This window comes from Hylobates moloch, unplaced genomic scaffold (assembly GCF_009828535.3).
Source record: "Hylobates moloch isolate HMO894 unplaced genomic scaffold, HMol_V3 SCAFFOLD_14, whole genome shotgun sequence".
Classification (NCBI taxonomy): domain Eukaryota; kingdom Metazoa; phylum Chordata; class Mammalia; order Primates; family Hylobatidae; genus Hylobates; species Hylobates moloch.
In genome coordinates, this window is record NW_026652289.1 from 53,923,970 (window position 1) to 53,944,972 (window position 21,003).

Genomic DNA, 21,003 nt, shown 5'->3' on the forward strand with positions numbered 1-21,003 from the left:
AGTGGCGCGATCTCGGCTCACTGCAGGCTCCGCCCCCCGGGGTTCACGCCATTCTCCTGCCTCAGCCTCCCAAGTAGCTGGGACTACAGGCGCCCGCCACCTCGCCCGGCTAATTTTTTGTATTTTTAGTAGAGACGGGGTTTCACTGTGTTAGCCAGGATGGTCTCGATCTCCTGACCTCGTGATCCGCCCGCCTCGGCCTCCCAAAGTGCTGGGATTACAGGCGTGAGCCACCGCGCCCGGCAAATTTTTTTTTTTTTTTGAGACAGTCTTGCTCTGTTGCCCAGGCTGGAGGGCAGTGGCACGATCTCGGCTCACTGTAATCTCTGCCTTCCAGGTTCAAGTGATTCTCGTACCTCAGCCTCCCGAGTAGCTGGGAATACGGGCACGCGCCACCATGCCCAGCAAATTTTTGTATTTTTAGTAGGATGGGGTTTCATCATGTTGGCCAGGCTGGTCTTCAACTCCTGACCCCAAGTGATCTGCCTGCCTCAGCCTCCCAAAGTGCTGGGATTACAGGCATGAGCTACTCCACCCGGCCCACAGGCCAATTTTTTAAGTTTTTGTAGAGACAGGGTCCAACTTTGTTGCCCAGGCTGGCCTTGAACTTCTGGCTTCAAGCCATCCTCCTGCCTCATCCTCCCTAAGTGCTGGGATTACAGACATGAGCCACAGTGCCTGGCCTCATTGTGGTTTTCATTTTCATTTCCCTAATGACTACTGATGTTGAGTGTCATTTTATGTACTTGTTGGCCATTCGTCTATTAAGTACTTTGCTCATTTTAAGATTGAGTTGTTTATCTTTTTGTTGTTGAGAGTTCTTTTTTGTTATTTCTTGTTTTTATTTTTTAAACCCTTTATTGACCAAAAGAAAGTTCTTTACATATTCTGAATACCAGACCATTATCAGATATATTATTTGTAAATATTTTCTACCATTCTGTAGGTTGTCTTTTCACTTTCTTGATATATCTCTTAATGCACAAAAGTTTGTAATTTTGATGAAGTACAGTTTATTTTTTTCTTGCTTTGTTTGTGCTTTTGGTGTCATATTTAAGAAACTGTTGCCTAAAAGGTTATTATTCTTTTTAATCCTAACCTTTGTTTAGCACTTTATAGTCTGGGGCCTGCTTTTATGTATGTACATTACTTCATTTATAAAGTGACATTTGAGAATGTAAGAGACTTAAATCTTTGAGATAATAGGAAAGAAAAATGATCTTAAGTAACCAAGAATGCTTGCCTAGCCTCAAAGCCTATGTCATATAAGTAGGCTGACTATAGAAAGTTATCACCTTTAATCAAATTTTTCTCAACGTATTTGAGAATAAAAGCATGTGGTATTAATAATTACAATAAGGTAACAGGCATGAACGGGGACTGTTCCATCCAAATTGGAACATATGTTTCCCCTACATATATGTAATAAGAGACCTGAGTTCTAATGTCAGATTCAGCATTAACTTGCTAAGCTTTCAGCTATACACATGGGGTGAAGTAGATAATTACTTCTTTTTTTTTTTTTTTTGAGATGGAGTCTCGCTCTGTCGCCCAGGCTGGAGTGCAGTGGCATAATCTCGGTTCACTGCAACCTCTGCCTTCCAGGTTCAAGTGATTCTCCTGTCTCAGCCTCCCAAGTAGCTGGGACTACAGGTGCACGCCACCACGCCTGGCTAATTTTTGTATTTTCAGTAGATACGGGGTTTCACCATGTTGGCCAGGCTAGTCTCAAACTCCTGACCTCAGGTGATCCACTTGCGTTGGCCTCCCAAAATGCTGGGATTACAGGCGTGAGCCACTGCGCTCAGTGCTTCCACTTGCTTACCTCCCATTCTCTCCTCAAGCCACTGGCATTTGACCTCTGGGGCCTTTACTCTGATTTAAAGCCACTGTCAAAATCACCAAGGACCTCCTGGTTGCGAAATCTAATGTACATTTTCAGTCTTCCTCTGATTTGAGCTCTTTGGAATATTTAGCACTGTTGACTTCTCTTAAAGATCCTCTTGGTCTCTTTGGCATCACCCACTGCTGGATTTTCTTCTATGTTCCTAGCTGCTGCTTCTCAGTTGCCCTTGAATAGACCTCGTCCTGTGTGTATCCCTTAAATGTCAGTGTTCCTCAGGGTTCTGTCCTTAGCTGTTGACTCTTCTCATGCTATATGCTATCTTTGGACTATAGTGCCTATTATTGGGACTTTAATTATTGCCTGGTAATTGACTTCCAAACCTCATCTTTCTTTCCTGAGCTCCAGATCTATTCTTCCAGGTATACATTTCCATGAGTTTTGCAAATGCATATAATCAAGATTTAGTTCTACCACTCCGCCAAATCCTTTATAGTCATAACCTCCCATTTCCTACCCCAGGCAAACACTGATGTTTTCTGTTCCTATAGTTTTGCCCTTTCCAGAATGTCATATAAATAGAATTACACAGGCTGTGCGAGGTGGCTCACGCCTGTAATCCCAGTGGATGGTGGATCGCTTGAGGTCAGGAGGTTGAGACCAGCCTGGCCAATATGGTGAAAGCCCGTCTCTAAGAAAAAATACAAAAATTAGCCGGGCGTGAGGGTGTGTGCCTGTAGTCCCAGCTACTTGGGAGGCTGAGGTGGGAGAATCACTTGAACCTGGGAGGCAGAGGTTGCAGTGAACTCTTGACAAAAATATTGTAGTGTGATGGTTTCTTTGCTGTCTTGTATGACAAGATGTTCCAGGCATGTGATGTATATTTCTTGTCCCAACTTGTATTCAATTTTAACACACTATTGCTGGTGATTGTAGAAAAGACAGGTATCTGGAAAATGTCATAGCATGACCCACGTGTCCCTAATTCTGTATGATGTTAATCTTTAATTTGAATTTGTTGTATAAGTAACAAACACCCCAAGTTCTAGATTCTGTTGCGAAAACATCCTCTTGTGTAAAACTAGATATGCATTAGTGTGGGAGTGATAAGAGCCCAGGGAAAAAGGTGGGGAAGGAAAGAACCAAATTAGACATTGGAGCAATGAACCTCCAGATTTTTGTGCGTGAATGGGGCATGGGGTGGTATTCAGAGTCTTGAGGAGGGAATGGTGGTGATATGAGGCTTTCTCTTGTAATGTTAAGCAAAGAGCTTGGTGCAGCTCCAAAAGTGTAGTCTGCTTCTGGCCACAAGCATCTGAATTCTCTGAGGAGCTCTTTTTTTTTTTTTTTTTTAAGACAGGGTCTCACTCTGTCGCCCAGGCTGGAGTGCAGTGGCATGATTTCAGCTCACTGCAACCTCCGCCTCCTGGGCTAAAGCTATCTTCCTGCCTCAGTCCCCCAAGTAGCTGGGACTACAGGTGTGAGCCCCCACACCCAGCTAATCTGAGGAGCTTTTTAAAATACAGATCACTGGCTTGTACCCCAGACTAGGCGAATCAGAGTCTCTGGGAGTAGGGCCTGAAGTGGTAGGAGCCTAACCTACTGGGGTTTTATTAAAGCCTAACCTTGCTGTGGAAAGAAAAACACCCAACTTTAGCCTCTTTAGCCATCCTGTCCCACCTAAGGTGAAAACTAAGAAACCCTGGTAAAGTTAATATATATGCTTATGTATAAGTGGCATGAATGACAACAATGATAGCAGGGACAAGAGGGAAGAATTAGGAATATTTTGTTATTATAAGGTACCTGCACTGTCCATGAGGTAGTATAGTGTTATTTGAAAGTTGAATTGGATTATTTGAAAATGTAAATTGCATATTTGCAAATTCTTGGGCAACCACTAACACACACACACACACAAAAAGAATAACTGGTATGTTAATAAAGGTGAGAAAAGAGAATCATATAAAATTCTTAATTAAAACCCCAAAAGGTGGCCGGGTGTAGTGGCTCACGCCTGTAATCCCAGCAATTTAGGAGGCTGAAGCGGGTAGATCACCTGAGGTCAGGAGTTTGAGACCAGCCTGGCCAACATGGCAAAACCCCATCTCTACTAAAAATACAAAAATTAGCCAGGTCTGGTGGCGCATGCCTGTAGTCCCAGCTGCTTGGGAGGCTGAGGCAGGAGAATTGCTTGAACCTGGGAGGCAGAGGTTGCAGTGAGCCTAGATGGTACCATTGCACTCCAGCCTGGGGGACAAGAGCAAGACTCCATCTCAAACACACACACACACACACACACACACACACACACACACCCCAAAGGCAGAAAATGTGTAGAAGACAAATACAGATAAAAAATAAGGTTACAAATAGAAAATAGTAACAAGGCCAGGTGCCATGGCTCACACCACAATTTCAATACTTTTGGAGGTTGAGGCAGGAGGATCACTTAACAGCAAGAATTGAACAGCGGCCTGGGCAACATAGTGAGACTCTGTCTCTGCAAAACAAACAAACAAACAAAGCTTAGCAGGATGGGCGCAGTGGCTCACGCCTGTAATCCCAGCACTTTGGGAGGCTGAGGCGGGCAGATCACGAGGTCAGGAGATCGAGACCATCCTGGCTAACACGTTGAAACCCCGTTTCTACTAAAAATACAAAAAATTAGCCGGGCATGGTGGCGGGCACCTGTAGTTCCAGCTACTCAGGAGGCTGAGGAAGGAGAATGGCATGAACCCGGGAGGCAGAGCTTGCATTGAGACAGGGTTTCACTTCGTAGAGATGGCACCACTGCACTCCAGCCTGGGTGACAGAGCAAGACTCTGTCTCAAAAAAAAAGCTTAGCCAGGTGTGGTGGTGGGCACCTATAGTACCACCACTTGGGAAGCGGGAGGATTGCTTGAGCCCAGGATTTTAAGGCTGCAGTGAGCCACAATCATACCACTGTACCCTAGCCTGGGTGACAGGGTGAAACTCCAACTCACAAAAAAAAAAAAAAAAAAAAAAAGGGCCTGGTGTGGTGGCTCACACCTGTAATCCTAGCACTTTGGGAGGCCAACACTGGTGGATCACTTGATGTCAGGAGTTCAAGACTACCCTGGCCAATACGGTGAAACCCTATTTCTACTAAAAATACAAAAATTAGCCAGTTGTGGTGGCATGTGCATATAATCTCAGCTACTCAGGAGGCTGAGGCAGGAGAATCGCTTGAACTCAGGAGATGGAGGTTGTGGTGTGCTGAGATCATGCCACTGCACTCTAGCCTGGGTAACAGAGTGAGACTGTGTCTCAAAAAACAAATAACAACAACAAAAAATGAAAAAAAAAGTAACAAATATAGTAGACATTAATTCAACTATATCATTAATTACTTTAAGCATCAGTGGTCTACATACACCAATTAAAAGACAGAGGTTCTCAGTATGGATGAAAAACAAGACCCAATTATATGTTGTCTACAATAAACACATTTTAAATATAAAGACATACATAGATTAAAAGTAAAGTGATGGAGAAGGATATATCATTGATAACACTAATCAAAAGAAAGCAGGAGTAGGTATACTAACTTCAGAAAGAGCAGATTTAGAGAAACAAAAGGTTGGCTGGGCACGGTGGCTCACGCTTGTAATCCCAGCACTTTGGGAGGCTGAGGCGGGCACGTCACCTGAGATCGGGAGTTCAAGACCAGCCTGACCAACATGGAGAAGCTCCATCTCTACTAAAATACAAAATTAGCTGGGCGTGGTGGTGCATGCCTGTAATCCCAGGTACTCGGGAGGCTGAGGCAGGAGAATCGCTTGAACCCAGGAGGCAGAGGTTGTGGTGAGCCGAGATCATGCCACTGCACTCCAGCCTGGGCAACAAGAGTGAAACTCTTTCTCAAAAAAAAAAAAAGTTATCAGGGTATAAATCTATACAGCAAAACATACACAGGAGCTATATGAGTAAAACTACAAAACTCTGATCAAAGATATCAAATAATTACATAAATTGAGAAATATTTCATGTTCACAGATAGAAAGAAAATACAGTCAAAATGTTTGTTCTTCCAAACCTGATCTATAGATTCAATGCAAACCCAATCCAAGTATCAGCATATTATTTTTGAGGATGTCGACAAACTGTAAAATTGATATGGAGAGACAAAAGACCTAGAAGAGCCAGCTCACTATTAAAGGAGAACAAAGTTGGAGGACTGATACTACTCAACTTCAAGACTTACTATAAACTACAGTAATAATGACAATGTGGTATTGGTGAAAGAACAAATAATCCAGAAGTAGACCCACATAAATATAATCAACTGATCTTTGACAGAGGAGTTAAAGCAATATAATGGAGCAAAGATAGGTTTTTCAACAAATTATGCTGGAACAACGGAATTTTCACACATAAAAAATGTATCAGGCCGGGTGCAGTGGCTCACGCCTGTAATCTCAGCACTTTGAGAGGCTGAGGTGGGCAGATCAATTGAGGTCAGGAGTTCGAGACCAGCCTGGCCAACATGGTGAACCCTCGTCTCTACTAAAAATACAAAAATTAGCCAGGCATGGTGGCGGGTGCCTGTAATCCCAGCTACTTGGGAGGCTGAGACAGGAGAATCACTTGAATCCAGGAGGCAGACATTGCAGTGAGCTGAGATTGTGCCACTGCACTCCATCCTGGGCGACAGAGTGAGACTTCGTCTCAAAAAAAAAAAATTATCTAGATGAAGACCTTGCACCCTTCATAAAAATTAACTCAGAATGGACTGTAGACCTAAATGTAAAATGGAACACCATAAAACTCCTGGAAGACAACATAGGAGAAAACCTAACTGATCTTGGGAATGGCAATGACTTTAGGGCAATACCAATAGCATAATCTGTGAAAAATATAATTGATAAGCTGGACTTCATTAAAATTTAAAACTTCTGCTCTTCAAAAGAAGAATGAGAAGACAAGCCACAGACTAGGAGAAAATATTACAAAAGCCATATCTGATAAAGGACTGTTATCTACAATATACCCAGAACTCTTAAATTGCAACAAGAAAATAACACAATGTAAAAATGGGCAAAATACCTGAACAAACACTTCATCAAAGAAGATATATACATGGCAAGTAAGTATATGAAAAGATGTTCAATATCATATGTCACTAGGGAATTGCATATTAAAACAATAAGATACTACTACACACTTACTTGAATGGCAAAAATCCAAAATACTGACACCATAAAATGCTGACAAGGATGTGGAGCAACAGAAACCATCATTCACTGCTATGGGAATGCAAAATGATGCAGCCACTTTGAAAGACAGTTTGGTAGTTTCTCCCAAAACTAAATATACTATCCAATCCAGCAGTTGCACTCCTTGGTATTTACCCAGATGAATTGAAAACTCATGTCTACACAAAAATCTGCACATGATGTACAGCGGCTTTATTCATAATTACCCAAACTTAGAAGCCACCAAGATGTCTTTCAGTAGGTGAATGGATAAACCGCAGCACATCCAGATGATGGAATATTATTATTCAGCACAAAAAAGAAATGAGCTATCAAGCCGTGAAAAGACATGGAAGAACTTTAAGAGCATAAGTGAAAGAAACCGATGTGAAAAGGCTGCATACAGTATGATTCCAACTATATGGGATTCTGGAAAAGGCAAAACTATGGAGACAGTAAAAGGAGCAGTGGTTGCCAGTGGTTAGGAGACTGAGAATGATGAATAGGCAGAGGACAGAGGATTTTCAGGGTAGTGAAACTATCGTGTATGATACCATAATGGTGGATACATGTCATTATATATTTGTCAAAACCCACAGAATGTGCAACACCAAGAGTAAACTCTAATGTAAACCATGGACTCTGGGTGATAATGATGTGTCAAAGTTGGGTCATCAATTGTTACCAAATGTACCACTGTAGCACAAGATGTCCATAAGGGGACAAGTTGTGTATGTGCCTGTGTGTACAGGGGATATATGGGAACTCTGTACTTTCTGTTCAATTTTGCCCTGAACCAAAAACTGCTCTAGAAGTGTTCATTAACAGTAATTTTAAAAGACAAGGACCCCTTCTGACCTAGGGAATCTCTGGTGATGGAGGGGGAGAGGTGAAGTAGTCCTCTAGAAAGTGTAAATTTTACAAAGTTCTTCAACTGATTTTGTAGAGCTAGGTTTGGAACTGCTACCCTACTCTATGCTATTCGCCCAAGTAGTGGTTCCCAAACCAGGTGTCAGGCTTCAAGGCTGTGCAATATTCCTCATTACACTGTCTTGGCCCTAAACGCATGCTTTCCCCTCTCCCCACAAATCAAGACTCTAAAATGCCAAGGGCAGAAGAGCGGCACTTTCCTGTGTACTGAGTATGGGGGAAGGGAGAGCAGTCAAGCACGGACTGGCTGATTCTAACCCCCAAATGGGCTGAAGCTGATACGCTTTGAAGATCTACCACGGCAGGAATATCTTGTTTTCTTTAATCCATCAGGGGGTTGTCCCACTTATTGAGTCCCACAGCTGCGGTTTAGCACGGAGGAGGTGTCACGTCACCAGGCCTCCCTGAAAGTCCTCCGCTCCAGCTCTGCGATTGGCACTGGGGGAACAGGAGGGGAAGCGGGTGCTTTTCATCGAGCCTGCAAGAGGGGGGCCCGGACATCGAGGCTGGGAAGTCGTGGGTAGAGCCCCGATTCCAGCCAAGACGCCATAGGACATAAGTAAGCGTGGAACGCAAAATGGCTACCCAAGCGCAATTCTATAAGGCCGAAGGGACGTTCTTCCAACCTCTTAAATTTCCCGGGTGCCACGCCCCTCAATTGCCTACCCTGCATTCCAAGGTGCCGCGCCGGAAGTGACCTCACGGTGGTGGCGTGGAGACGTGGGGGCGCTTCCGGCGGCGGCGGCGGCGGCGGTGGTGAAGGCCGAAGCTGTGGGGGTGGGCGTGGAGAGAATTTTTCCGTGGGTCCTCTGGGGTTGCGTGGTCGGCTTGGTGTGGTGTGCGGAGGAGCTCCAGGCCCGTCGGCGAGGAGGTGGGAGCGAAGGGAGGCTACTGGTTTGTGGACGCTCGTGGGAGGGGGCTGCCGGGGTTGCTTTAGGCTTCAGAGTTCCAGGCCTCGTAGACCTTTATAGAGGCAGGCAGGCAAGAGCTGGGGGCTTCATCGGGCGCGCAGGGGACCAGATACTACGAGCGGCCCCAGGAGTTTGGTTTGAGGTGGAAGGCTGAGGACTGCAGGATTCTAAATAGTATGGGGATTGTGTGAGGAGTGAGGCATTAGCTGCTTGGGCCCTTAGTCCAGCCTTGTTGGCTGCTGCAGTTCCTTGGCGCACTCACTCTGTTCTTCGTGCCTCAGTTTCCCTTTGCATAATGAGATACGGTGGCAGAGAAGAACGCCAGTGCCACATCCATGACTGATAGCTTGAGGACAGAGGTGAACTGGAGGGTAGAAAAAGAGGATGCCTGAGAAATTTATACCTACCAGGTCACATCTTCCGAATCTCAGGAAGTTATCCCTAGATTCGTTTCTGCCTTTGATGCAAGTCTGTGGTTCTTTTCAGTACTCTTTGTGTGATATTGCTTGTATTTTTCCATACTTGACTTGTTGAGTGTTTAAAGTGTTTTGGTTTGTGGGAGGCATAGCCCTTGTTGGCTTGGTCAGTTGATTTTCAATTAATCTCCCAATAGCAATTGCTTCGCCTAACTCTTCAATTGGGAGATTAGTTGAAAATCAACTGACCAAGCCAACAGTCTTCTCCTGTGGTTACAGATGAGGAACTCGCGACCCAGAATGGTTTTTCTTCTCTTCCTTCGCCACAGACCAAACCGATTTCAATCTGCTGTCTCAAATACAGGTCTTCACCCCACCAAAACAGAAATGGCTATCTCCAAGCAGTTTAGAATTTCAGCTGGACACCCAGATGGATCCTAATCTTTTTTTTTTTTTTTTTAATGAATGGCACATTACGTGTACTGAGCACCAAATCCTCTTAGCTAGTTTCTGTGTATGATGTAAAAATGGTTGTAAAAACATGACTTTTTGTTTATTACCAATTTCTTGGTAGAGCCTCCTTGGCATAGGGCTGTGGGGCTAGAAAAGTGTCTCAAAATTTTTGACCTGTGACCCACAGTTAGATATATTTTACATCATGACTTATTGTGCCCCTGCACACACACACACACCCCAATGAAAAGTTTACTTACTCTTTCTACAGAAGATGCACTCTAAAAAAAAATTGGTTGCAACTCACTAAATTGAGTCTGACCCCTAATAGGTCATGACATATAGTTTGAAAAATACTAAGGCTGGGCACTGTGGCTCACGCGAGTAATCCCAGCACTTTGGGACGCTGAGGCGGGTGGATCACCTGAGGTCAGGAGTTGGAGACCAGTCTGGCCAACGTGGTGAAACCCTGTCTGTACTAAAAATACAAAACTTAGCCGGGTGTGGTGGTGGGTGCCTGTAATTCCAGCTATTTGGGGGGCTGAGGCAGGAGAAACGCCTGAACCCGGGAGGGAGAGGTTGCAGTGAGCCAAGGTAGTGCTACTGCACTCCAGCCTGGGCAACAAGAGCTAAACTCCGTCTCAAAAAGAAAAGAAAAATATTAGACTAGGGCCAAGTGCAGTGGTGGGAGGATTGCTTAAGGCCAGCCTCGGCAACATAGCAAGACTCTGTCTCTAAGAAAAACAACATTAGAAAATGTTTAAAATCCTTGCCATTTGTGAGATTCTGTAATTAATACAAAATGGAAGATGTATAATTTTTCTTTTCTTATCCAGAGAAGGGCTTACTAGAGTTCTCCTAAATTCAGCCAGAACAACAGGACAGGACATCCAAATTGTGTCTCAAAGGAGTGTAGTGACCATAATGATAGTGTGTCAGAATTTTAGCAAGGCATTTATGAAGTTTTTTTTTTTTTTTTTTTTTTTTTTTTGAGATGGAGTCTCACTCCATTGCCCAGGTTGGACGGAGTGCAGTGGTGCAATCTCTGCTCACTGTAACCTCTGCCTCCTGGTTCAAGCGATTCTCCTGCCTCAGCCTTCCAAGTACCTGGGATTACAGGCATGCACCACCACGCATGGCTAATTTTTGTATTTTCAGTAGAGATGGGGTTTCACCATGTTGGCCAGGCTGGTCTTGAACTCCTGATCTCAGGTGATCCACTCACCTCAGCCTCCCAAAGTGCTGTGATTACAGGTGTGAGCCACCGTGCCTGGTCTTACTAAGTCTTATGATAACCGAGTGGGCGAGATGGAGGAATTTGCCAGATTGTGGTAGTTAGATGGAGTCATGAGTTTGAAAATCTATGTATGGAGAGGTTTGATTTGTGGACACTACTTACAGCTGGAATTCTGGTGATCTGAACTGGGGTTTCATCACTTTCTTTATACACTTCATGTGTTTGAGACCTTACCTAGAAGGTTTGCTTATTGGATTTGGTGCCTTTATGAAGTAAAGAGTCATTTGGTTGGTGATTGCCAGAATGGGAAAAGATCTCAATATATTTGCTCAGTGCTGTTTAATGAAATGAAAGAAGCATGTATAAATGTGAGAAATTGCGCTTGGGTCCAAAAAAAAATCAACTCTACCTATTGGGGGAGGGTGGAGATGTGACCTTACAGGAGTTCTATAATAAAAAGATTTGATGTTTTAATCACCAGTCAGTGGTGTGGTTAGGAAGGCTGTGAGAAGAACTGATGTGACCTGCATTAGTATATTGTATTAGGAAAATGCAAAATCTAGAATGAGAAGGGTTGCATCACTGCTTGTACCTGGAATATTAGGTTTAGATCTAGATGTGCTAAGAGTAAATTTATGGGCAGAAGTCAAAAGTCTGAAGATATGGTGGTGTTGCTTTGGCATGAATGATTATTTTTCTCCTTGTCATTTCAGGCTTTCAGGTATAGGCTGGGTCACTGGTCTTAAAACATTTCTTCTTGAGAATATCTAAAAGACTGTGGAATCTGTTAGATCTTATATACTTTTAAGTTGGCACCTGAAACTTTTCATCGTAGATTTAAATAGTGTAAGTATTTAATTTTAAATAGTTTAGGATGTAATTTCTGACAAGTAAATATTGACTTCTTAAAAATAAATATAAAATTACTTAAATACAATATCAATTTGATGTTTCAAAAACATACAACTAAACCTTTGAAACAAAGACTGTAAGAAATATATAACATAGCTTATTACATTACTTGATTTTCAGATGTTAAGCCCATCTTGCATTTGTGAAATGAACCCCGCTTAGTCATGTATCTACTACTTTTTACATATAGATGGATTCAATTTGCTAACATTTTGTTAATTTTTGTGACTATGTTCAGGATGGATATTGGTCTGAGGTTTCCTTTTTTTTATGTCATCTTTGGCCTTAGTAGCAGAGTAATTACGACCTCATAAAATGAATTGGGAAGTGTTCCTTCCTCCTCTGTTTTCTGGAATAGTTTGTGTAGGATTGGTATTATTTCTTACGTGTTTCATAGAATTTACCAGTGAAGTCCTATGGGCCTGGATTTTTCTCTCTGGGAAGATTTTACTAATTCAATTTCTCAATATAGTTAGTTGAGTTAGTTTTGGTCATTTTTATCATTTTGGGAGTTTGTCCATTACATATTTTTCCTTTTTCTTTTTGAACTTGTATCCATTCCACTTTTCCCACAGAATTTTATCCTAAAGCAAAAGTCAACTTTCTGCGAAAGGCCGAATGAAAGGCTTTATGGGCCGCATGGTATCTGTGATTACTGGTCAACTCTCACTGTAGTGAGAAAACAGCCATAGACAATATGTGGCCGGGCGTGGTGGCTCACACCTGTAATCCCAGCACTTCGGGAGGCTGAGGCAGGCGGATCACGAGGTCAGGAGATGGAGACCATCCTGGCTAACACAGTGAAACCCCGCCTCTACTAAAAAATACAAAAAAATTTAGCTGGGCGTGGTGGCAGGCGCCTGTAGCCCCAACCACTCGGTAGGCTGAGGCAGGAGAATGGCGTGAACCCGGGAGGTGGAGCTTGCAGTGAGCCGAGATTGCGCCACTGCACTCCAACCTGGGCGACAGAGTGAGACAACATCTCAAAAAAAAAAAAAAAAAAAAAAATTTAGCTGGGTGCGGTGGTGGGTGCCTGTAGTCCCAGCTATTCGGGAGGCTGAGGCAGGACCCGGTCTCTACTAAAAATACAAAAGTTAGCTGGGAGTGGGGGCAGGCACCTGTAGTCCCAGCTACTTGGGAGGCTGAGGCAGGAGAATCGCTTGAACCCAGGAGGTGGAGGTTGCAGTGAGCTGAGATTGCTCCACTGCACTCCAGCCTGGGCGACAGAGTAAGACTGTGTCTCAAAAAAACCCCCAAAAAACCAGAAAACAGCCATAGATAATATGCAAGTATTTGTGTGTAGTTGTGTTCCAATAAAACTTTATTGGTAGCAGACCAGATCTGGTTTAGGGCTGTAGTTTTCCTACCCATCCTAAAGTAATAAATTTTATGCCTGAAAATTTAAAATTGATCATCCAGTTATCCACACAAATCAGGTTTATGAGAGTATCGTGGAAGTTGATTCCCTTGCTTACATATCTTTGTGTACCCACTAGGGACGTGTGTATTCCAGTTTAAAGACCAGGACTTGATTTCCAAGATGTTGTAGAGGGAATTTATGTATTTTTGTAATTTTGTTTGGGTGAGAAGTGAGGTGGCCCTCACAGGGCCATAACTTAAGTTCCCTATGTGACCGGTATTCTTTCTGGCAAAAGGAGACATTTGAACTAAAATTTTTTATGTTGTAGACACTATATGGATTATCTCATTTAGTCTTAAAATAATCCATATAGTATCTTAAAATAATTCATATAGTGGTTCTTTGATATAGGGGTATAATTGGCATAATTCCCTACAGATGAGGCAGTTGAGACCCAGATTGAGTAATTTGCCCGGGTCATAGTGCTGGTTAGTAAGGAAGTACAGAAGTGAACCAGGGGCTGTGATGTCTGATTTCATTTTTTTTTTTTTTTTTTTTTTTTTTTTGAGACAGGGTCTTGCTCTGCCACCCAGACTGGAGTGCAGTGGTGCAATCTTGGCTCACTGCAACCTCAGCCTCCCACCACTTCTGACTAATTTTTTTGTATTTTTTCTAGAGACAGAGTTTTGCCATGTTGCCCAGGCTGGCTTTGAACTCCTAGGCTTAAGTGGCGGTCAGCCCTCCTTGGCCTCCCACAGTGCTAGGATTGCAAACACTAGCCACCTGAGGCATGAGCCACCACACCCAGCATCATTTCAGAATTTTATTCTCTTTTCACTGTGCTGCCTTTTATGGAAGATATGGGTTTAGTACTGGATTTAGATATGGGATTGTGCTAGATTTCTTTTTCTGAGGCGGGGTTGGGGCGGGGGGTGGAAACAGTCTTGCTATGTTGTCCAGGCTGCTCTGAAACTCCTGGCCTCAAGTGATCCTCCTGCCTCAGCCTCCCAAAGTGCTGGGATGTAGGGCCTGAGCCATCATGCTGGGTTGCATATTTTCTTTTAAGATCTCTGCCATTCCCAAGATTTTGATTCAACAAACACCTTTGTTGTTGTGTGGAACAATCCCTAGTTTTTCAGAAATCTGTAACTAACTACTCACTTATCCACAGCTGTTAATTATAATTGTTGTTAGCAGGCCAAGGGTTGTTCATTGGATCTGAATGCTGTGAGTTGTCTGATGTGGCACAGAGATGGAGGTAGCTGGATTTGTAATTGGCAACTTGTTTATTTGTAATTTATGGATCATTTGGGCAGCTGCCTTAGTAATATAATAGCTGGAAGAGTGTTTAGCACTACCTGACTTTGTTATCCAAAGGCTCATCAGAATAATGATAAAGTCCCATTACTTATCTGGCATTCAGTAGTCTGGAAATCCTCATAGTTCAGCATTTGAGTGAAATAGTCCCATAATTAAAAGTAATCTGGAAAATCTTGGTTATGTGACATCTGTGGCTCCCTACCTAGCTACACAGATTGTTAGGATAGATTTTAATAACAAGTTGGCAAAATAAGTGTTGGTTAGCTAGCTGCACAAACATTGCATTTTTTTTTAAGTATTTAACATTGTTGAATACTACACAGAAAAATTAGTTTTTTTTTAGAAGTGGAATTGTTTGAAGGATTTATTGTCATGAATAGGCTTTACAAGGAAGATGTATTTTTTTTTTTATTGTACATCAAATCCTGTCAGCAAACTTACACAAGAAGTAGTAATGTATTAATGAGATGAAGGATATTCCAAAATAGCTAGATTTGTAATTGGCAACTTGTTTATTTGTATAAGAACAAAGTGGTAAATGAATTAAAGTGTTCTTACCTGGAGGTGTTTAAGAAATGGAGGCAGGGCTGGGCACGGTGGCTCACCCCTGTAATCCCAGCGCTTTGGGAGGCCAAGGTGGGCGGATCATGAGGTCAGGAGATCGAGACCATCCTGGCTAACACGGTGAAACCCCGTCTCTACTAAAAATACAAAAAATTAGCCAGGCGCAGTGGTGGGTGCCTGTAGTCCCAGCTACTCGGGAGGCTGAGAAGGAGAATAGTGTGAACCCAGGAGGTGGAGCTTGCAGTGAGCCGAGATAGTGCCACTGCAGTCTAGCCTGGGCAAAAGAGCAAGACTCCGTCTCAAAAAAAAAAAAAAAAAAAAAAAAAAAGGAAAAGAAAAAGAAATGGAGGCAGAAGGAAGACAAATAAGACTAAATGAACTTTGGTAGCAAGTTCTTGACTGAATAGTAATTCACAACATTTCTGAATTCAATAGTCATTACAATTTTAGAAATAATTTATTGGGAGAAAAACAGTATCAATGAAGCAAGAGTAAATAAGAAGTATGTTTAAGAAAATATCAAAACTATTGCACCCCACCAGAATGAGTAAGTTGAAGAGAACAATAGTACCAAGTTTTGGCAAGATGAGGAGCAGAAAGAACTCACGTATGGTGGGTTGTATAAATGTAGATGGTAATACAAAATGGTACAACCACTTTGGAAAACTGGCGATTCCTAATAAAGTCATAAATATAACATGACTTCCTGTGTTATATGCCCAGTAGAAATGGATGCATTTGTCCATCGCAGAAATATACAGTATAAGAATGTTATTTGTAGTAAGTCAGAACTAGAAATAACCCAACTATGTGTCAGCAGTAGAATGGATAAATACATTGAGGCATACTTACAGAAAACAGCACAGCTATGAGAAAGAATAAACTTCTGATACATGCCACAGTGGGGATGAATCTCACAAATGTACTTTTTTTTTTTTTTTTTTTTTTGAGACAACATCTCGCTCTGTCACCCATACTGGAGTGCAGTAGCAGGATCTTGGCTCACTGCAACCTCCGCCTCCCCAGTTCAAGCGATTCTTGTGCCTCAGCCTCCTGAGTAGCTGGGATTACAGGCATGTGCCACCACACCCAGCTAATTTTTTGTATTTTTAGTAGAGACAGGGTTTTGCCATGTTGGATAGGTTGGTCTTGAACTCTTGACCTCAGGTGATCCACCCGCCCTCGCCTCCCAAAGTGCTGGGATTACAGGCATGAGCCACCATGCCTGGCCTCACAGATGTACTTTTGAGCAAAAGAAGACAAACACTCTGAAAGAGAACCTTTATGATTCTGTTTATGTGAAGCTCAAAATCAGGCTCAAATAATCCTTCATGATAGACGTCAGAATAATAACTACCTGTAGGAGGACACAATGGAGCCTTTTGAGGTGTTGGAAATAGTCTGTCTTGTTTTGAGTGGTGGTCACATGGGTGAATTGATATGTAAAATTTCATGGAGGTGTACACTTAAAATATGTAGACTGACTTACTGTATATGTTATACCTTGATAGAAAAGTAGAAAATAAAAGACAAGATTGGTTCCTTGTAGCTCCTGTATCTCCTGTACATCTTTTGACATGGAAGTGTTAGCTCTATAACCTTCCCTAGTCCGATTAGGAACCCAGTTGATGGGCACTGTACTTGTTTTAGATTTACTGTTTTCTGTAAATAACAATTTTCTTTATAGAATAAACCTGTTTGAGGAGTTTTGAATAATACATTAATGTATTTTACCAAGGGAAGTTTCTGAGGAAAGGGAAGTTTGTTACACATTCAGTGGTTACATTTTTAAAAGTTTCTATTAATATTAACTACATAGAAGAACACTTATGAACGAGTATCCACATTTTCAAAGTATTAAAAATTCTATTCAGTTACTATTACCGTAATATAAACTTGAATGTACAACATCAGTGTCTTAAAGATATATGTTAAATAAAACAGTAAAAGCCTTTTCATACCTGGTTAATTTCTTGTGCTTTTTATTCTGCATCTAAGCATCTGAGTAGAATTATGATGGATTATAAATGATAGGAAAGGAAACTCATGCTTTTGTGACATTAGGCAAAGGTTGATCAGGAAGGGAAAAGAAGCCTTAAATGTGTGTATTTTGTGCTTTTTTACCATCGTATCACCAGAGGTCAGGAGTTCGAGACCAGTCTGGCCAACATGGCGAAACCCCATCTCTACTAAAAATACAAAAATTAGCTGGGTGTGATGGCGGGTGCCTGTAGTCCCAGCTACTCAGGAGGCTGAGGCAGGAGAATCGCTTGAACCTGGGAGGCAGAAGTTGCAGTGAGCCAAGGTTGCGCCACTGCACTCTATCCTGGGTGACAGAGCAAGGCTCCGTTTCATTCTATAATAAAATGTAACAAAGCCTTTTATGAGCCTGCTAATTCATTGTTCTTTTAATCTTCGGTTCTGTCTGCATAGTTTTATGACACTGGCTCAGTTAGATCACTAGAGAACTATCTAGAGTTTGATTAATCCTTAGAGCTGGACTCTTTCAGACTTGGTGTTTCTGATGGGGCATACTCTTTTTTTTTTTTTTTTTTGAGACAGGGTCTCACTGTGTTGCCCAGCCTGGTCTTGAACTTCTGGACTCAAGTGATCCTCCTGCCTTGGCTTCCCAAACTCCTGGAATCACAACTGTTAGACACTGCACCCAGCCAGGAGTGCTTTATTTTTTTTTTATTTTTTATTTTTTTCTAGACGGAGTCTTGCTCTGTTGCCCAGGCTGCAGTGCAGTGGTGCGGTGTGGGCTCACTGCAACCTCCACCTCTTGGGTTCAAGCAGTTATCCTGTCTCAGCCTCCTGAGTAGCTGGGATTATAGGTGTGCGCCACCATGCCGTCCACCTCGGCCTCCCAAAGTGCTGGGATTATAGGCGTGAGCCACTGCGGCTGGCCTGGAGGAGTGCTTTATATACTTTTTTGCCCCTTTCCCTTCATTTATGTATTTATTTTGAGACAAAGTCTTGCTCGTGTTAGCAGGCTGGAGTGCAGTGGCACAGTTTCGGCTCACTGTATCCTCTGCCTCTTGGGTTCAAGTGGTTTTCCCACCTCAGCCTCCTAAGTAGCTGGGATTACAGGCACCCACCACCACACCTGGCTAATTTTTATGTTTTTAGTAGAGATGGGGTTTCACCATGTTGGCCAGGCTGGTCTCAAACTCCTCAGGTGATCCACCTGCCTCAGCCTCCGAAAGTGCTGGGATTATACAGGCGTGAGCCACCGCGCCTGGCCTATTTAATTTTTGAGATGGAGTCTCATTTTTGTTGCCCGGGCTGGAGTGCAATGGCGTGATCTCTGCTTACTGCAACCTTCGCCTCCCAATTTCAAGTGACTCACCTGCCTCAGCCTCCCAAGTAGCTGGGATTACAGGCATGCACCACTATGCCCGGCTAATTTTTTTGTTGTTGTTTGAGACCAAGTCTTGTTCTCGTTGCCCAGGCTGGAGCGCAATGGCACGATCTCAGCCCACTGCATCCTCCACCTCCCGGGTTCAAGCGATTTTCCTGCTTCAGCCTCCTGAGTAACTGGGATTACAGGCACACGCCACCACAGTTGGCTAACTTTTGTATTTTTAGTAGAGACAGGGTTTTTCTTGTTGGTCAGACTGGTCTCGAACTCCTGCCCTTATGATCCACCCGCCTCAGCCTTCCAAAGTGCTGGGATTACAGGCATAAGCCACCGCACCCAGCCAATTTTGTATTTTTAGTAGATACGGGGTTTCATCATGTTGGTCAGGCTGGTCTCGAACTCCTGACCTCGTGTGATCCACCTGCCTTGGCATCCCAAACTGCTGGAATTATAAACGTGAGCCACCACACTCAGTCGGGACATACTCTTTTACCAGAGGGGTGCTTTATATGCCTTTTTGCCCCTTTATGTCTGAAATTAGTATTTGAAAACAGCTTCAAGTGCTGGTTTCTTTTTTTAATGTAAAAACACTGAACCAGTGTTTCACTTTGTGCTTAACATGTGTATTTATATTCATCTGCTATCATCTGCTAGCTGTTTCCTGAATTCCTTGTGTGAGTGGGGAAGTGTTAGGTTTCATACCTTATATAGGATTTTGCATAGAGTATGCTTAAGGATACTGTACTTTTTAGAACCATTTTCAAAAAGAGCCAAGACATTTAGATATAAACATGTAGATACTGTAGATTTTGAGGAACTTCTGTCATGTTTATTATTTCTAATTCATTCATTGATTGATTAAATATATATTGACTTCTTCCACTCTAAGCACTCGTATTGACTGAACAAGACTATGTCATTTGCCCTATTCTAGTGGGATGACACACACACTATCTATCTATCTGTATATATATATTTTGTTTTGAGACAGGGTCTCACTCTGTCATCTAGGCTGGGGTGCAGTGGTGTGATCATTGCAGCCTTGACCTTCCGGGCTCAAGCAGTCCTCCTGTCTCAGTGTTCCGCGTAGCTGTAGCTTGTATTACAGGCATGTGCCACCAAGCCTGGCTAGTTTTTAAAATTTTTTTGCAGAGATGGGGTCTCCCTATGTTGCCTAGGCTGGTCTCAAACTCCTGGACTCAAGCCATCCACCCACCTTAGCCTCCCAGACTGCTGAGATTACAGGCATGAACCACCGTGCCTGACCAACACACACAATATGAAGAAACAAGGTAATTCATATAGTGATTGATTTTGAGATCATAACAGGATTTGAGGTGTTGGAGAATAACGATGAGTAGCCACGTTAGATTGGGTAGACAGGGAAGGCTTCTTTGAGATGGTAACGTTTTACCAGATGTCGGAAAGGCAGGATGGAGCTAACCATTCATAGAGCTGGGGAAAGTGTTCTAGGAATACCTTGTGCAAAATTTGGGAAGCCTTGGCCTCCTAAAGTGCTGGGATTACAGGCATGAGCCACCATGCCTGGCCTAAAATTTCATTTTCAGTTGTTTGCTGCTATGGTTGTTTTTTCTACATCGAGCATATATCCTGTGACCTTGCTAAATTTCCTTATTAGTTCTAGTAGGACTTTTTATGGATTGACTATAAACAGTCAATTATGTCATTGCAAATAAAGACAGTTTTACTGTCTTATTTAACTTTATTATTTATTTAACTTTCTGGGTTTTTTTTTCTTTTTCTTGTCTTATTGCACTGGCTAGGACCTACAGTTGTTGAATATAAGTACAAGTGGTGAGAGTGGACATCCTTGCCTCATCCTCAGTATTTGGGGAAAGCATTTATTTCAACCCCACCTTTTTTTTTTTTTTTTTAAAGACAAAGTCTCAGCTGGGCATGGTAGCTCATGCCTGTAATCTTAGCACTTTGGGAGGCCGAGGTAGGTGGATGGCTTGAACTCAGGAGTTGGAAACCTGGGCAACATGGCAAAACCCGTCTTACAAAAAATAAAAAAATTAGCTGGGTGTGGTGATGTGGACCTGTAGTCCCAGCTGCTCAGGAAGTTGAGGTGGGAGGATCAGTTGAGCTGTGAGGTCAAGACTAGCTTGGGCAGCAAAGTGAGACCCTGTCTCTACAAAACAGAAAAAATTAGCTGGCCATGGTAGCACACACCTATAGTCCCAGCTACTCAGGAGGCTGAGGCAGGAGTATCACCTGAGCCCAGGAGCCCAGGAGGCTGCAGTGAGCCAAAAAAAAAAAAAAAACAGAAACAAAAAACCAAAATATATAAAATAAAGACAGTGTCTGGCTCTGCTGCCCAGGCTGGAGTGCAGTGGTACAATCATAGCTCACTGTAGCCTCAAACTCCTGAGCTCGGTGATCTTCCTACCTCAGCCTCTGAAAGTGCTGAGATTACAGGTGTGAGCCACCATGCCTGGCCTATTTCACCATTAAGT

General features: G+C 42.8%; 1 protein-coding gene across 4 annotated transcripts in view; it reads left to right on the plus strand.

Annotated features, from left to right (window-relative positions):
* Window positions 1–8,712: 8,712 nt before the first annotated feature.
* The window catches only part of EDC3 (enhancer of mRNA decapping 3), a 66,732-nt gene continuing 54,441 nt past the window's right edge, over window positions 8,713–21,003 (plus strand). Inside the window, exons 1-2 of one of the 4 annotated variants that reach the window (XM_058427990.1) lie at window positions 8,849–8,863; window positions 19,679–19,818. The gene's annotated coding sequence lies outside the window, so the exon portion shown is untranslated. Of the gene's footprint in view, window positions 8,864–11,741; window positions 11,856–19,678; window positions 19,819–21,003 lie in introns of those variants that run through there. The other 3 variants (XM_032174934.2, XM_032174932.2, XM_058427989.1) reach the window with 3 other exon arrangements.